At 39.9% G+C, this 18,033-nt stretch overlaps 1 protein-coding gene and 1 long non-coding RNA gene across 6 annotated transcripts in view; one reads left to right on the top strand and one right to left on the bottom strand.

The window, feature by feature from the left end:
• The window catches only part of SLC39A10 (solute carrier family 39 member 10), a 73,833-nt gene that overhangs the window by 23,036 nt on the left and 32,764 nt on the right, over positions 1-18,033 (top strand). The window contains exon 1 of one of the 5 annotated variants that reach the window (XM_038142507.1): positions 9,140-9,184. The exons of 3 other annotated variants lie outside the window; for them this stretch is intronic. The gene's annotated coding sequence lies outside the window, so the exon portion shown is untranslated. Of the gene's footprint in view, positions 1-9,139; positions 9,185-17,640; positions 17,792-18,033 lie in introns of those variants that run through there. One more of the 5 variants, XM_038142506.1, reaches the window with a different exon arrangement.
• On the bottom strand, positions 11,935-17,930 carry LOC119703148. The gene is made up of 3 exons (XR_005257561.1): positions 17,762-17,930; positions 14,197-14,338; positions 11,935-12,325 (listed from the first exon to the last, which is right to left on the bottom strand). It is a non-coding gene; the product is annotated as an uncharacterized LOC119703148 (long non-coding RNA).

The raw sequence follows: 18,033 nt of genomic DNA, 5'->3' as shown, positions 1-18,033 counted from the left end.
TGCTGTAACTTTTGCAGCGTCTTCACTTGGGAGGGCTGGGTGCTAAAGCTCTAAGCAGACCTTTATGAGATGAAAGCAGGTTGCACACTAAATGCACTTAGCAGCTGGATGAACAGCTGAAGGCTGGCTCCCAGTATGTGCCATTTACTTTGCAAACAGGGAACTTGATAAGACCTACTGGATGATTGCAAAACAAAAAAAAAAAATAGAGTAGGCACGCATGGAATAAGAGAAGAATATAGCTGGATCAGCTGTATTGTGTTTAAGCAGTAATGAATGAGAGAAATATGCTGTCAGTGTGTTCATCACCAGCCTTTAATGACACACCATGACTATTTTCCCATCATTCATATATAGAGCGCTGATGGCATGTGCTCAGAAGCAGCTCCAAAAGAAACAAGCAAACTACATCACTTCCTCTTGAACTGGTCTCTAGGGTTGGTTTAGACATTAAACAGATTAGCAGTAATGTGAAAGTGGTGGAGCAGAAGGTTACATAGTTGTCCAAATGGATTCATCAAACACCTGCATTTAAAAAGGTTTATTATAAATTGGTTACATTCTGATGAGGCAAGGAATGTTTTAAGTGTGCATAAAAGTGATTTTTTTTATTCCTCTTTTTCTGTTAGATTAAGCAACATGTTATATAATTAAAAATTTAATTTGCCAGTGATGCATCATCTGTAGCTAAAATCAAGCAAAGGTAAGGGCTGCCCACCTCAAGTCAGATACCAAATCTAGGGGTGGCAATATCATAGTGCCCCCCAAAAACAACTTTTGGAGGGAAAGGATTCAGGGAGCAGAAGAGATCAGCTTCACAAATGCACTTCTACTAAATGCAGTATTTGGTTTCATGTAAGGTCTGAAGTTAGATAAACTGCAGGTAAAACTGAGTTATGCAATTAAATCAGACTGACAGGTTGCATATGCACATAAAGTTTCAGGTTGCATGACAAGCTGTGTGAAAACAGCAACAGACTGGGTCTTGAATTGCTGGAAAAGAAAGGGTGTTTCACATCACAGCAGGTTAAAACTTTAGTTGGGCTTCTGGAGTATCATTAGCATAATCTGATTACTATCCAGGCAGGTGATGGTTGCTCCTGGATAGGCCCAAAAGGAAATGAGCATTGAAAGCATAAAGGAGTGCTCAGTAGAAGGGGAGAGGAATTCTGAAGTTATTTGGGACTGAATGAATACTACAAAATAATCAATGCTGATACATTTTAAGTGTCTTGCCTGTTCAGATTTCTTAAGGTTTTAAGTACTGCTTAACCTTTCACTCTATCAAACTTTTTCTTACATCCATTGCCCTTATGATTTCTTACTTCGTCCAAGAAACATATTTGAGGGAGGTGCTGGGGTGGGGGGAGCGCTGTATTGGGTTGGTTGGTTTGGGGTTTTTAGTATTTCTGATTATTATGTTCTCTCATATCATTTTATATATTCTCACTATTGCCTCTAACTACTGCTGTTAAGCTCCCATTTCGACACTAATATCTCATTCCAGCTGTTGAAGAAGTACTGGCTATTCAATTCTTTCAAAGTAAAGCCATGAGTTGTACTCCTTCCTTCTAAAGGAAACTATGAATTAGTGGCAGAGAGCCAGGGTGAAACAGACTGTCAAAACCTCTATATTGTGTTTCCAGTTGTGCATCTCTCCTGGTGTGTAACTTACTGGGATTTTCTTGTGCTTCTAATTTCAAGCTCCCAGCTTAGGCATTGCAATGCTTATCTTAATTCTTGCAAGCATAGTATAATTATTTGCACTCATTTACAAGCCTTGTTCCTCAGACCAGTAGAAATTATATTGCTAATAATTTTATTTAATTGAAACACTAAGTGGGCTTTTAGGTCCATACAGGAAAACTAATAAAAACCAAAGACATTAAATTTTTGAATACCAGATGCATTAAATGGCTTCTAGGTTTTGCATTTCTCATTGCTGATTTTAAGTCACTTTTAGTCCCCCAGCATAGGGTTTGAGTAGCACCAGGAATGAGTGTGCCATTCTTTTATTACATCATAATTTCCAATACAGTTAATGTTAAATTGATAAAGTTAATGTTCAGAACATGATCCTTTAGACATCATAGAAAGAGAGCTCTAGAAGAAAATTTTTCCTTTATGTCCCTGTCAGTTAAGGCTCAGTTTTCCATTCTGATTAAGGTGAAAAGACAGCATCTCTGAGCTTTTATGCAGGTTGAAGGGCCTGTCTGCTCACAGCTATGACTTTGCAGGGGCATCCCTTTCTATGTGTGTAATAAATGTGACACATAGAGAGAACCTCAACTTCCTGCACGTAAGCTGCAGTAAAACACCACAGATTTCCAGATAAAAGCCAATCCTGCATGAAAACCCTTGTGCAACTGCACGAATCTGCAATAACTGCATGTGAGGAGTCTGAAGGCTTTCACTGAGAATGCGACCAATATGCCAAAGCATTCATTCTCTCAAAAAAAGATTCTATCCAGGACCTGAAGATTTCTAGGAAGCACAAAAGTATCACTGGCCAGATCATCTCACACCAGCAGATATTCATGGGGATCTCCATGTATGTCACACTTGAATTTTAAGACTGTTAGACAGTTTGTCACTGCTGAGGGAATTCTCTTTTGCTAAAGGAACTTCTTAGACTTCTCCCCAGAGGTGTACCAGTTAGAGAAATCTGAATCTGAAATCTTAATCTACTCAAAGTCTGAATGTGGGAAGAGTGGCTTGTGAATGACACATAGTTAGAATTGCTTTCCAAGAGCTTCAGGGACTGTGCTATATGGCCTGGAGATTGCTGAAACTGAGTATAAAAAAATCTCTCATAACACGTGTCCCTTGGAAAATTGGTTAAGTATGTCAGAAGAGATACTTTAATGTTCTCAAATGCTTCCTTACAGGCATTCTTCCAGGCCAGCAATGGCTTTTGAATTTTCCCTAAAATACTACTTCAGTGCATTTGTCGCTCTCGCGCAGTGAAGGACACAGAAACAGACAGAGGCAATCTCGTACCAAAGAACAAGAAGGCTTTTTTTCAAAAGAACCGCGCGGTTTTTATAGAGTGTTACGACAGATTCTATTTGATTGGCTAACTAAGAAAAACATCTTCCTTACACACTGTCCTTGAGAAGGAGAAAAATAAGAAGTAGAAAAACACCACCTGCTAATTATTTATATTTAACAAATTATCAGGTCCCTACAGCTCCCTCAAAATTCTCACAAGCCACTGTGAGAAACGTTTACCATGTCTCTCTCTCTGTCCCATGGCAACCACATGCATCGGCCATCCACCTGTGCAAAGGGGAAGGGAGCAGAAGGCTTTTTGACACTGCCAATTCCTTTAGGCACCTGACTCAAGTGACATGTGAATATTGCAGATTAGTTTCCATTTTCCATTTCAGGTCAAACCCTTTATTTTCTTCTATTAAAGCACTGAATATATAATTATGAGCATTTTCTACCTCTTTAATTTTGTCTGAAACTGATCCTGACCGTTTGATTTTTAATTACTCTGAGATGATCTTGAACTACATTTTAAAACCCTCTGTGAAGCAGACCCATGCTGTACATCTTAATGGTACTTTTTAGTGTGAGGACTCCTGCTGTCCAGTCTTCAGCTATATTTGAACTGCATCCCAAAACTGAGGTTTGTAGTTAACACCAAGTAGTAGTAGTTAACACCCCACCAAGCCTTTCTCTAGAGCAATACCTCCAATCAATCAGAACCCAATTCTAGTTCAGATATGGGGTAGCTGGTAGAGTTATCCCTTGATCCTCTCAGGAGAGAATTTAAGGCAAGGCAGTGCATCTGGTTAGGAACATTAGTCGTTCACTTTGTGCCTTTCTTTTATTCTGACTTTTAAAAGTGTACCCATCAGTATAAACAGATGGGGCCCAAAAGAGCAATTACATTAGCAGAATTTCAAAACTCATGGCTTTTTATGACTGTATCTGTCTTGTCTTGGCCAAGAAAAATTATTATTATAAATCCATCTGCATAAAAGATGCTTACCACCTCCTCAACAATTTGTTCCTTCACTGTTATCTCTCTTGGTATGCACTCCCATACCCTTTTCTGATTTCTTATCACTGGTTGCTAACTCTGAGGAAAACAGCAAGAGGCAGTACTAAGGGGAGAGTTAAATTAGCCCACTTTCACACTTCACCTCCAGTAAATCTGCACGTGAATAAAAGTCTTCAGTAACCTGAAGAGATAATAGAAGAAAAACTATAGCTCAAGAGAAGCAAATCTCTGGCTGACTTCTCAGATGAAGGGCTTTGCAGGTGTTCCCTGCCATGCTGTTCTAAGTCCATATCCTCTTATTGTAGACCTAATACTACTCAATCCATATAGTTTTGGCATAATTATTGGCTTAACCTTAAACTGTCCTCTCTCACAAAAAAGAAAGCACCTTGCCTCTGCACAGATGAGGTGTCAACTCTCCACAGCAAAGCACTACTCCTGTTACTGCAAGGAGAAACCTCATGCAGATACTGGAATTAAGCTGGTCTAAAAATACATCCAGCATCTTCTCTTTAACAGAGAATGACAGATCACTGCTGGGATTAAAAATGCAGCTTTACTGCCTGAAAGGATTTTTCTTATTCCTGTATTTCATTCTGGGTTCAAAAATCCACCTGGAAAACTCTAAGCTTAGAGCTGATTATACAAATAAATGTTCTGAATAAGGAAATAGAAGAAAATATCATCATTAATTTTATCTAACATGAGGAATCCTAAAACAAACCAGTAACTCCCACAACAGATATCACACTCTGGAAAGAACATGGTAATTTATGCTTGACAACACAAAGCACAGTGCGTGTATTTTCCAGATTTATACCAGGTAAATCATGAGCCTGTCTTTTACTTTCAATTTGTTGATCATTAAAATAATCTGGTAAACCCCCAGCCTTCTAATAAAAAACAGCCTGATCATAAGAGAAGTGTCAATCATTGGAGACAGAGTCTTTGAACAGGCTGAGTGCTGTGTACCTAATTAGGTTTGGCTGAGCTAACTGCACTCTGAGCATATCTTCCCCTGCTTCAGCTACAAAACCATCCTCAGGGTACAACTAGTTTCCTATTCCTACTGTGCTGCCTTAATCTAGTAAACTTCCACCTCTGACCTCAATAAATATTTTATTTTCTTAATAGCAAGATGCTTGCTTCATTCCTCTGCAAGATAACTCACCCTGATTCCATCTCTGCATTAAATGTTTTTAGATTTGGGCATATCTATGGAGACAGATACTCAGATATAGACTAGATAGAGATAGAGAGGGATATATATGTGAACATATGCTATATGTAGGATTATATCATATGACCATAAGCAAAGAGGCAATGCAGCAAGGCAGACAGTACATAATTTCTGGAATAGCAATGCTGCAGACTTTTCTGCAACAGCTTCTGGCAGTTGGAAGCAATCAAACACAAATACCTTGCTGCTTACAACAAAATCAGAAATTTTCTGTGATGGTTTCAAGGGACTAAAAACTGAAACAATTTTCATGAAGGAATGAGAAGGAAGGGAAGCTTTCTTTCTGTGCAAAGATTTGTGTGTGAAAGAAAGTAAGCCATGACTCTTAATGATAGCTGAGCATTACTGCTTCATTGCAGATGTTAGGGTTATCTTTTATATTTTTCTCTGCCATTTTCATCCCAAAAAAAAGTCTCTATTGAAACTGAATCTTGAGAACCAAAACTAATGTTGAAGTTTATTTCAGAGCTGACTGAAGCGAGCATATTTATTTTCATAGGTTTTGTATCAGCTTCTGGGTATACCACATTTCTCATTCAGCCATGTAACATTTGGGATAATATTTCTCTGCATACCAGAGGGTCCTAAATGCTGCTGTCAAATAGAGAAGCAAACACTGTCATCTTGGTCCATACTGAATTGAGTGTGTATGAAGCCTTTCCTTAAAAAAGATTTGTTATGTTGTTTTGGTGGGTGTTATAGTGTCACATACCTGGCAGAAATCAAAGTGCTGTATTGGTTTGGTTAGGGTTGTTTTTGTTGGGGTTTTTGTTTGGTTGGTTGGTTTTTAATGTATATGCAGTGTACCTAAAGAAATAACATGGCTTTCAAAATGCCTGGATTCTAGCACCTAGGATTTCTCTGGAAATGTCAGTATTTGCAAAATATCTACACCCTTAGTAGTCTCACAGCAGTAAAATATTCATCGTCCCCCTTCTCCTACCCCACCACTCACTCACATCAGCCTGATGTCATGGAATGTTCTGCCTTCCATAACAAATTCTGTGTATGATCACATTTTTCAGTAATGACTGTGACATGCAAAGGACATGATTCAGCAAGACTAAAGCACTCATTAATAGCACATTTACATTCCTATTGATTTGAAAGGAGTTACTAAGCAACTGAGTGAGGTAAATACTTGCCTGTGTAAAGCCAGCAAAATGCCTTAAACTCTTGAATCAGAGCCTGGTAAAGGGTAAGTACCATGTTCCTTTGTAAACTTGTTTGATCATCGTTTTCACAGAAAAAAAATTAAACCAAGTGGACTTCCTTTGGGTTCAATAGGTGTCTACTGAAAATGGTTGCTTCAGGGTAATAGAAACCTTTAGAAATCTTTTTTCCTCTTGGAACTTCACCAGCCACAAGCACAATAGGGGGCGGAGGGAGGAAAGTCTTACATCCCATTGTCTCCACAGGACTCCCTGTTCCCTACTGAACACCAGTGTCAATTTTTCCGAACAGCTTTGTCCTTCTGCCAAAGATAATGGACATGTTTAGAGTGTGTGGGTAAAGATTAAAACTTTGTCACTCACATATGGCTCGCTTTCTTTTTAGGTATTTCAGTAATTATTCCTTCCCTGTAGTTTGTGGATGTTTTGTAGTACTTAAGACTAAATTGTACTAAATCCTAGCTTCAAACACCTCAACAAAGTCGTAGAGCTATAGGTATCAAAATGGTGTACATCACTTTTTATATCTATTTTTTCAAAAGTCAGTGTGGAATTAGGTTCTCTAAAAAAGCTGTATCTGTCAGCTTGTTTTCTGGGAGGCTTCTAGTGTGTGGTTTTGCTCCTCCTAGAACGTGACAAAGTGAAACTAAAGGAAAAGAATTTCTGCCTCCTTTCTGAACATGATTTTTTTCCAAAAACAGAAGAGAGTTCAAGACCATAAAAATATTATTGCTAAGTTTTAATCCCCTGAAAATAAGGTCAGGCTAAAGCAAATAAAGTCCATTGAGAAGTTGTTTTTATTAAGGCATTAACTTCAGTGGTGCTGTGAAAGTCTGTGCCAGTGTAAGTCCACTATGTAAATGTCAAATAGGAATGTGTTCTCAAGGTCTCTCCCTGCATGGTAATTTAAGGATAAAACTTCAGTCTGGGCAGATTATTCCTCACCAGTACCTCAGGACCAAATGCATATATATAGCATGTCCTCTGTGTCAGCAGGGTTTGGCTGGCTGAGAGAGACACTGTGTGACAGCAGTCAGTGGTGAGAGACTTCAAGGGTCTGCAGTGAGAAGAGTGACTGGGCAGTGAGGAGAAATAGTTACCTGAAGTCTCACATTTGAGCCCTTATCAGCAACAGATTTTTCTTATTTATCCCTCTGTGCCTGTTACTCTTCAGTTACAATTCCACCTTGGCAAGTGCTGCCGCAGAGGAACCACCAGCACTAGTTTAGGTACTGTGTTTCCTGTCCTTCAAACAACCTTGCACTTGGCCTTGCTGAGCCTCATGAAGTTGACATGGGCCAAGCTCTCCAGCCTGTCCAGGTCCCTCTGGATGGCATCCCTTCCTTCCAATGTACCAAGCACCCCACACAGCTCAGTGCTGTTGGCAAATTTGCTGAGGGTGCACTCAATCCCACTGTCTGTGTCACTGATGTTAAGAAGTTCCAATCCCAACATCAGCCCCTGAGGAGCATCACTCATCTCTGGTCTCCACCCGGACATTGAGCTGTTGGCTCTGAGTGTGACCGTATAACCAATCCATTACCCACCAAGTATCCATCCACCAAATCCATGTCTTCCCAGTTCAGGGACAAGGATGTCACTGTGAGGGACAGTGTCAAGTGCTTTGCACAGCTCCAGGTAGATGATGTCAGTTTCTCTTATTCTTGAAAATACAAACTGCCTTATAAAGAATCATCTCTTGGTTAGTGGTATTACAGGATGGATGGCTGGACTGGATGATCTCAAAGGCCTCTTCCGACCTTGATGAGTCTATGATTCTGTCATCTCTGAAAAGCTTTCTGTGGCAATTCTCACTGTATCCATCACACTTCAGGAAAGCAGATTTTCTGAGGACAAAAGAGCAGAGTTGTGTGTTGTCTTTAGACAGTATTAAAGCCTATAATCCAAGGTGGCCAGGTGACCTCACTGGTGGTCCCAGCCGAAGGGCTAAACATGAGCCACACCAATACAGAAAGCTCTGGGATATGTCAGGAAGACACATCTGTTATGGTGCAATGAATAGACAGAGATGTTTTGGGGGCAATTCCATCTGCCTCTGTCTAACTCCTGAAGCTTCTGTTCTTTCCTCCTCACTCAGCTTTCTCAGTGATTGCTGATCAGGTTATATTAACACTAAGAGTGGACTTACGCAGTCCTTAACAAAGGATTCTGTCCTTTGGCTTCAGAAGAACACTAATTTTTGAAACGAACGAATTTCTGTGCTGTTTTGCTGTACAACACAAGTGGCATTAAAAAATGGAAAGCGTTGCAGTAATATTGATCCACCAAACCCTCCCCTAAAAATATCACTTTTTTTCTAAGTTTTAGATTACAGTCAAACTACCAGTAATAACTTCTGAAAAACTGTCTATTGCTGCTTGGCTGTTCACAGTAACTGGGGCTTGTACACTGCAAACCTCTCAGTGCTCAACAGTCAAAGGTTTTGTGCAGCAATTTGAAGTGTCCTCTTGTGAAAACAGCAGCTCTGGTTTTATAACGAGAGCACTACCATAATATTGTTTTTACTAGCTCAAGGTTCAATTTCAATACAATAATAAATAACAAAACCCTCTTCAAACAGCTCCTTTAAAATACAGTATTTTAAAAAAGAAACTGCATAGACAGCAACTCTTCCTGTTTAGGGAAATGACTAAAGGCCATGCAGTCTCTCCCTCCTGTAAAGGAGGAAGAGGAGAAAGAGAGAAATGACAAGAATCAGACACTGCTGTCCTGAATGAGGGAGCTGGCACTCAACATCATGTAAGTGGCCTGATCTGATCTGTAGTGTGTGCATGCTGCTCTCAAGAAGGGGATCCTGCAGGACTTTCAGGCACTGGCAGTTCATTTTCTGATTCACTGTTTTTAGAAGCTGCATACCCAGTCTATTTTTCATCTAATTAGTGATAGCTGTGATATTGTTAATGTCTTCTGAGACAATGGGGCCAAAATTTGTATACTTCTCTGAGAGTAAGAAAAGCACATTACCTTAAAACCAAAGCCCCTTGGAAAAACAGTAACAAATTCTGGTAGTTCTGATGCTATGAATTTGACACATCCCATAATATAAATACTGTTATCCCAGAATCACACTGTCCAAAATCAGTGCTTTTCTGTCATCTGAGATAAACTTGAATAAAACTCTGTGCGCTGGTTTTGGGTTGAGAATTTCCTGGAATCTGGCAATGAGCCAGCCCAACTTAGGTTCATGTGAGCTGGAGAGCCCCAAGCAGTCTCTCTTCAAGTACCCAGCTTAACTAAAATATTCTCATTTCAAGCTTCCTTGCAAATCATTAGTAAGTATTGACTTTAGTTTTACTTTCTGTTTATCTTTAAGAAGCAATGTCTTGAAGCTCCTGTGTACCGATTCCTTCTTTCCATTATGTGTATTGATTTGCCAAAGGATATTATGTTGTGCTTTGGATCCTTATTCTCAGAATTTTAGTATACTGGAAATCTGACAGATTAAAGGCCTTCAAACTTCAGACTGCACTTGCAATTAATCCAGTGGATTTCTCTCATATATCTAACAATTAATAGGAAACTAATTTGAAAATGTAAATGACGTTATAATGCTTACCCAGCTACAAATTATTTATACCCAGCTACATTTATACTAAACTGCCTGCAAAAAAATAGAGAATGGTGGTTCTCTGAAGTAAATACTGTTCCAAGTAGGGCTATGATTCTATGAACTGTTTTAAAGTACTGGATGTAGGTAACTACAGAACTGGCCTGACAGCCAAAAGCTGCTGTGAGATTGCTTTCAGTGAGAGCCACCACCCACTCACTTTAATGGATGAACAGGGGAAGCACCTTCATGGATGATTTTTTGTTCTTCTGAGAAATAACTAACAAACCTGAGCAGGAGAGAAAAACTCTTCAGAAATCATACAGATACACTCTTCATATGTTTAAAGAAAACCTCCTGTTGGAAACAGTTCCATGAGCAGACAGTTGTTGAGAGGTGGCACCATGGTTAAATGAAAAAATAAATATCAGTTCCCTCACAAGTCCTTTAATTTTGCCCCTATCTGTCCAAAAGGCAGTGGTATTTGGGGCTTTTCAATTAATATTTAGCCTTGAATTACATCACTGCATGCTTGTGGTGCATTTTGGTATACATTCAATAATGTAAATCAGTTATAAAGAACAAACTGCATTTGGTGTTCAACATTTTAGTTTGAACATTCTTGGGATGTTCTCCTTAAGCAAGAAAAGGCATGTACTCGTGTTTTTCTTGGAGAAGTGCACAATAATTTCATTAGAGCTACTACAGAAGATCATTCAGAGTTTACCCTTTGTATATATGGGAATGATTTTTCATTTGTATTTATGAAGAGAGGGATAAGAAATACAAGGCAAGGTTATCTGAGAGGAGTAGAAAGACACTAACAGTGTGAGTGAAAGCAAGCGTTTTCAAATGTAACTTTTTCCTTCTTTTTTATTTTCAATTTCACTGTTGATAAAACTGGCATTGAGTTTTGTCTCCGAGTGATTTTCTTTCCCTGAGCTTGTGAGTTCATTTTCTTGCATGACATATCCACGGATGAACAGACTGGATATCAGTCCAATACCTCAGCAAAGTCAGTCCAGACTAATCATTGCAGAAATGCTTTACTTTCTCTCTGCTTGCTTATTGGCATTGCCACCCTTGAGTCTCCTCAGGGCTCTCAATGCCCTAAAACATGGCAAATGCATCACCTGATGGGTCAGCAAAGCCACATGACCACATCCCCTCTGTCACAAGCAGTCTCCTTAGTCCTATCCTTGAGATAATGCTTCAAAACTTCCCTTCTAAGCAGTAACAGGAAGTATTCACCACTATGAGTCTATTCTGCTGCTGCTGTACTTGCTCTCAGAGGAGTTTGCTGGTTTACAGAAGGAGGTATCAAGTGAGGTTGCTAAGTCATGCAGATCCAAAATAGTTACGTAACAGGCCTCTCCACTTCTCTGTTCTCTTCCCAGTTCTACTGTCCCACATCCCCATGGTCTGTCTCTCCCTGTAATTCCACTGATACTCATCTCTGGTTTTCACATTTCTTGTCATTTAGACCATATTTAGGTGTCTCCATGATTCATCTTCTTGTGTATCAGCTAAAGTTGACTCCCTTCTTCATAGCTCTTTATGCTTAAATTCACACTCCTCCTTGCATCATTAAACCCAAAAATTATCATCCAACTGTGCAAAGGATCAGGGCAGCAACATGGAAAATAAAGCTACAACACTTAAAAGCACTGTCAAATGGTTGTACTTAAAGGTTTGGAAATTGGGGTGTTCCCTAACATCATTCACACCCTTCCTGCTGTCTCCTTATTTATTTTCTCTAGAAATCATGGAAGGAATACAGGTGTAAAAATTACAAATGTAAATGATGGGGGAAAACTCTCAAGCTTTAGGTGCATACCAGCATTTCAAATCAAATGTCATGTAGTTTAAAAGTGCCCTAAAGGCCAGCAGCCTACTGGTCCCTTCAGTTCCCCGCTCTGAATTACCAGGCATGGAAGGATAAACACAGCTGACCTTAAGTTAATTCTTTCCCTAAACTGTGGGCCAGCCTCTGATATTTTTGAATTTGAGAGCCTTTCTCTTGATTTTAGATTTTTTTACCAGTACCATTTAAAGAAAAGCAAACAAACCACCCATTTCGTAATTTGCTTTATTTCTGCAAACAAAATCTTTGTTTTTCCTGCCACTGCAGGCTCTTGTCCCACCTGTTCTCTGTAGGTGTCTCTGAGGTTCTGGATCTGCGCTAAAGATGGGATGAGGCTGTATGACATCCATTCAAGTCCTTATTGGCTTCCCTTTCCACTGCCAAAATTTCACAGATGAGCAATGGCCCAGAGGTGCCCCAAACAGGCAGCCAGCAGCTTAAGGATGTCTTGGCTTCTCAATTCTTCCTGCTGATAATGGCAGAATTGCAGGAGTTCAAAATTTGTCATTTCCACTTCCACGTGTAACAGAGGTGAAAGAAATGGGGACTTTCACCCCAGCTGTCTACTAAAATCCAGCTTTAGAAGAGCTATGCTTCCATTACTCAGCTAAGTCTAGGTCATATAAAAAATGCCAATTCACCAAATTAGTGGTTAAAATTTGACAGGGACTGAAATAAAAAGATGCTGACCTTTGATTTCTTATTTTAAGCTCCTCATTCATTTCTTCAAATAATGTCAGGGCCAGTCTCAATTTTTCTCCATTCTGTTTGAAAAGAGGGTGTAAAACAAATTCCTCGGCTTGTAAAGAGATTACATTAAAGCCAATATTTTCCCTTTGGTCAGGTGAGTCAGTTTTGGAATCAGTAGTTTGCTTTTATAAGTGAAAGCCTTTAGAGGAATTTCTACCCCACCCAGGCAGCTAGCACAGCTTTGTTTAATGTTTTGAACCCTGCCTGGCTCCCACAGATAATATCCATATTTATTGATACAGAGGTCTTGTGTGAACATGACCAGAAATTCTTTGTGCTCTGCAATCTCACCCCACTCATGCTGCAGGAAGCAGCTGACTGGCCTTTCCCACCCACCACTTCCTTTGGAATGAAGATGATATCTCCCCACAACCACTGCCTACAGACAAGATGCCACAAGCAAACAGGTGTTTTCAGCAGGCAGGCAGGAAGAAAAATAAACAAACCTCAGTCTGCAGGAGAGGAAGAAGGCTGTGACACACTTTCTAATATCCTCCACATCAAATTTTATCCCAGACCTGCAACGAGCATATCCTGCCTGTCTCAGATCCAACAAAAGGGCTTTTGACTGCTTCAGAGAGCAGGACTAGACAGTTATGTTTAAAACAAATAATAACTAAACAAAGGGAGAGTCATTTAACAAAGTCAAGTTTGCCAGCAAGCTTTCCTGTGGATAAGTATACCAGTGTTTGCTAGCCTTGCAAAATTAGCCAAAGGTCATATTGGCTGTTTCCCAAATTGCAGAGAAACCTTTGAGTGCACCAAAGACTTCAGTTGCTGCTGCAGCATCACACCCTTCTGCTTATGTCCTTTACTGTTTATGTAACCTTAAGTCTAGAGCTAATGAAAAAGGGTTTATATTTTTTCTAAAAATGTCAGCCCATGTTTAAAAACAAAACAAAAATGCCCAGCCCTTCCCCATAAAGAGACCAATTCAAAAACTTCTAAAACAAAGACCTTTAAAACCTGTATCTTGTTTTGGCATGTTAAAAAGTAACAAAAAATTCCTAGATTTCTGTTTGAACTGACTTCCCATTGGTATTTACATTGATATCATATTTAAAATTATGCAGACGGCATCATTGATTTCGATATTTTTGCTTCAAAACTTATACAAATGCTCATACATGTTTAGAGACTGTCTGAACAGAGGGGTATCTACATGTTGTAAGAGAAGGAGGATAAGAATGCTTTCTAGAAACAAAACAGAAAAGCTCAGATGGATTTCCCTTTTCTTCCCCATCTTGCAACTAAAGTAACTTTCAAATTATACTTACTAGTTAATGCAAAACTAGCCAGATCTACTTTGATTTACCATTGGAATTCACACAGTTGAAACCAATTAGAGCTAATTAAAGGAACCTGCCAAGCAAAGGCTTAAGGGAGAGCACCCAGCTTGGCAGGAAGGTGAAAACAAAAGCACATATAGTTTCTACTAAAAGTCTCATTTTTATATATATGGCCATGGAGTAAAATAAACTTGGGCTTTAAATTCACTGCAAACAAACCAAGCAGTCCTGAGGCAGTGAAATCCCCCAGAGAACATCACTTCCTCTTTCCAAGCACAAGCTTTAATCACAGAATCACTACCTGCTTGTTTAAGTTCCCCCTGATGCTTAAACACTTCCCTTCTGTCTTTGCCATCAGCAAAGTCTCTGCTGCTTCAGCACCAACCTCAGTGTCTGGAGATGAGCACAGCTCAAACTGCCAAGCAGTGAAAGTACAGGTAAATCTGTAAACACAACAACCAGAGATGGTTAGACAGAAAACACACCAGCAAATTCAGAGCAGAAGAGACAGCTGACAGCAGGTCATATTTAAGACACAGATGAGGAAATTATGATTTCTGTATGATTCCCTGGTATTTCACTTCAGAGCTCTTGTCAGTGTCCTTGTGAGCAAGCTTCTTGTAGCAAAGCTCTTCCACTCCTGAGGAATTGGGTAAAATCCTTCTGCTTGGTAAGTCTGCATTGACAACCCTTGTGCCCTGTTAGCCATTTTCTCCTCAAGGTTGATTCTGCCTCTGAATTTCTCTAGCAAATTGAACAATACTTGTTGGTCATTGTCACAGAAGAAATGGCATTTCTGACTTTGTTTCAGGCTCCCAGAATGAATGAAAGGCAGGGACAGAAACTAGAAAAAATGTTTTAGAGAGCAGGAAAGAAAACATGTGTGTAACATGTGCCACAAACCCAGCTATGTTAACATTCAAATGCCTCAATTTCTCATTAAATTTTGGACAAGATGATTTAAAATAAAAGGAGGAAGATGATGTTTCAAGCCATTACCTTGGCTTTTTCATGAGACACCAGTACTTCAAAAGTAAGAAAATTAAGCTGGGCTCTTCAACCAAAAAAAAAGCTGAATTTGCCAACAAGTTCATTTTGCCAACAAGTAGGAACATTTTTTTTCCCACTTATATAACAAGATTTGTGTACATCTTCAACTACCAGCTCTCTATATTAATTTCTCCCAGTTAAAATATTTTTCAGTATTACTGTTTCAGTTCTCCAAGGAACATTCACAACACTCATACTTCTGTTTACAATCAGAGGCACTATCACGATGTAAGAACTAAATCTGTGTGCAGAATTACCGAGTAGCTTTGGGTTTTGGTGGGGTTTCTTGGGTTTTGTTGTTGTTTTTTTTTTTTTTCAAATAATTTGTCTAAACAAACTACTTCTTTTGTATACATATACACATCAACCTTCTACCCCCTCACCTGCAATTGGATTTTTGCGAGGGGGGACAGGAAATCAGTGTGTGAGATCTGTATATATATCAGAAATTCCCTTCCTCAGCCCAAAATATGAGCGTAAGTCCTACTCAGCAAGGAAGTGCCCTGTGAGATGAGAGGGGAAAATACCCCAAACCAGTTCTGTTCTAAAAGTATGGTAACATATTCCTTTTGAAGCCTGAAAAGTCAGTCTGGGTTTGTTGCATATGTTTGTGTTTTCTCAAGCTCTCAGCACTCTTGCAGTGCTGGCTGCGTTGCTCTGCTGTTCCAGCTTCCCTGCAGCACAGAAAGTTGCTCCACGGGCTTCACAGGGAAACACACTCCTCAGCTTTTTTTCATGGTAAATGCCTGATCTAATAATTTTTGGTTTGGGTTTCTGAACCTATGTTATAGAACGTCCTAGTTTCTTTTCCTCAAATACTTTAGCGCAGTTCTTGTACAGTTAAAACTACTGAGAAGAAGCCTAATGCAAGATACAATGTACAACTACAGGGAAAATATTCTAGATACAAGTAGGCTTTTCAATGTATCAGGAGAAAGCCACGAGCAGACTGACTGGGAAGGTTCTAACCTAACTCAAACTACAAATGAGACTCATTTGTTAGCAGGAAATGTTAGCAGAGCGCTGGCAGGCCTGCTAATGGCCCCTTCTGGATTTAAAATGAACAGATACATGTTAGAGTGGGTAACAGCTGGAGGGGAGGAGAACCCACTAACAGAGATCTATTTATTGGTACACCTTGGCTGGGTGAGTTTCTGGAAAGTTGCTGTGCAGCATCACTATTTCATTTTATTAGAGTTCTTGATTTTTTTTTTTTTAAAGGAGATTTTGCATTACTTGAATTTTACTCAGAAAAGCTAACAAACCCCATATGCTCTATTTATTACTGAGTACAATTCCCTGAATTAACTCTGGTGGAAAAAAGAAAAGTTAATTTTAAAATTTCTTTTTCCGCTCAGTAGATCTATTTCTAGAGCAAACAGCAATACAAATCAGTCACGTCTAGTCATCAATAGTGGCACTGTGATAAATGTCTTATAATCATTGTCATAATCAGATCAGTATTTTATTTGCTGTGCTAAAAGTCTGAGCGATAAGGGTCCTGCTTCAAGGTGAAAATCATTCAAATCAACATACAAAATGATCTGGTGCAAGAGTTTGGTAGAGTATTTCATAATCACTTTATAACAGTCCCTAAAACTTGATGTGAGCCACTGACTTTGGACTAGTATGGTTTATATTCTAGTGCTGGATTTGGTAAGACATACAGCAAAAAAATGAGGGAGGGATTTTTTTTTCCCCAAAAAAATAAATACTGAAGAGAGAAGAAGATGTTGGAGGAGATATGAAATTATAAATTCTGTCACTGAGACATGAACCTCATGGGTAAATAAGAGACTAATCAGAAAAGGTTCAGCATCACATACCAAAAAATTGGTGTAGTGTAATAGCTGATGTACTCTTAGGGCATTTGAGAGGTCTACATGTCTGTTTGCTACAGTAGCTGCATTAGAATGGACATTTATCATTTCTAGAGAAGTTTACTCTGGTTTTCTCTTGCACCATGACTTCAGTTTAACACTTATGTGGTTTTTGGACTATTACAGGTAACAGCTTTCTTTTGGTTGCTAAACCAGCAGAAGTAATCCTTTACATGTCACCAAGGAGAAATCATGTAACTTTGGGAGGCTTTTGGGGGGGGATAACCATGGGGTATGCCCTGGACTTCAGACATGACTAGGACAGGACAGGACTCTGACTCTGATTTAAGCCAGACCAGATTTAAGGTAGTGCTGGTCTGAAACATCCGATTTAACAAAGGAACATTTTAAGAAATAATTAGGTTCGTTTGAATACAAGAATCTAAAAGAAAAATGTGCGCACCCTTAACAGAGAGGTCAGTTTACTTCTAGATACATTGCAGGCTTCTTCCAGACTGAAGCCTGCAATGGAAACACTAGTTATTTTTTGGAGGAAAATGTTATGTATGCAAAATGTTATGTATGCAAATTTCTCCAAGAGAAAAATAAAACAGCCTAAAACTTATCTGAAACGTTCCTATAACTGTGCTTCGGCCTTTGAATGTGCTTTCTATAAATAACCATTACAAAACATGCTGGTCTATTTAAAAATATGATTTGTTGTGAAAGACTCCACTATATTGTAGGTCTTAGTCTTACGTTATAAACCAAAATGCCCCCTGATCCTCGGCGTTGAGCTAGCGAGGGTTTTGATTTACCTAAGGTTTGGTTTAGGGGTTTTATTTAGCTCTGTAGCTGTTGTCTAGGAATGAAGTGTGTCGTGACGAGGGGCTCCACCTCGCCATTGGGAGACGTTCATTGCCTGAACAGGCTTTGGTGGCATGAGCGAGCCCGACAGGAGTTTCTGGAGTTAAATAAACGGGGGTTAGTGCCCACCTCGGCCTCGACAGGTACCCCGACAGGAAGGTACGACTACCCCGTTGTTGCTGACGGACCCTCTACCCAGGCGGCTGCAGAGGCGGCAGCTCGGGCCCGCGGGTCCGGCTCCCTACGAGCAGCCCAGGCCGGGCTCCCTCACCGGGCCAGGGCCGGCGGCCGCGCTGCCCCGGGCCCGCGGGGCTCCCTCCGGCGCTGCCCGGGCCCCGCGGCCATGGCCGGGCCGTGCGCGGAGCCGCCGCAGCGAGGGGCGGGCGGGCAGGGCCGCTACG

The sequence above is a fragment of the Motacilla alba genome, chromosome 7 (assembly GCF_015832195.1).
Source record: "Motacilla alba alba isolate MOTALB_02 chromosome 7, Motacilla_alba_V1.0_pri, whole genome shotgun sequence".
Lineage (NCBI taxonomy): Eukaryota > Metazoa > Chordata > Aves > Passeriformes > Motacillidae > Motacilla > Motacilla alba.
This window is presented reverse-complemented; position numbering and strand designations above follow the sequence as displayed.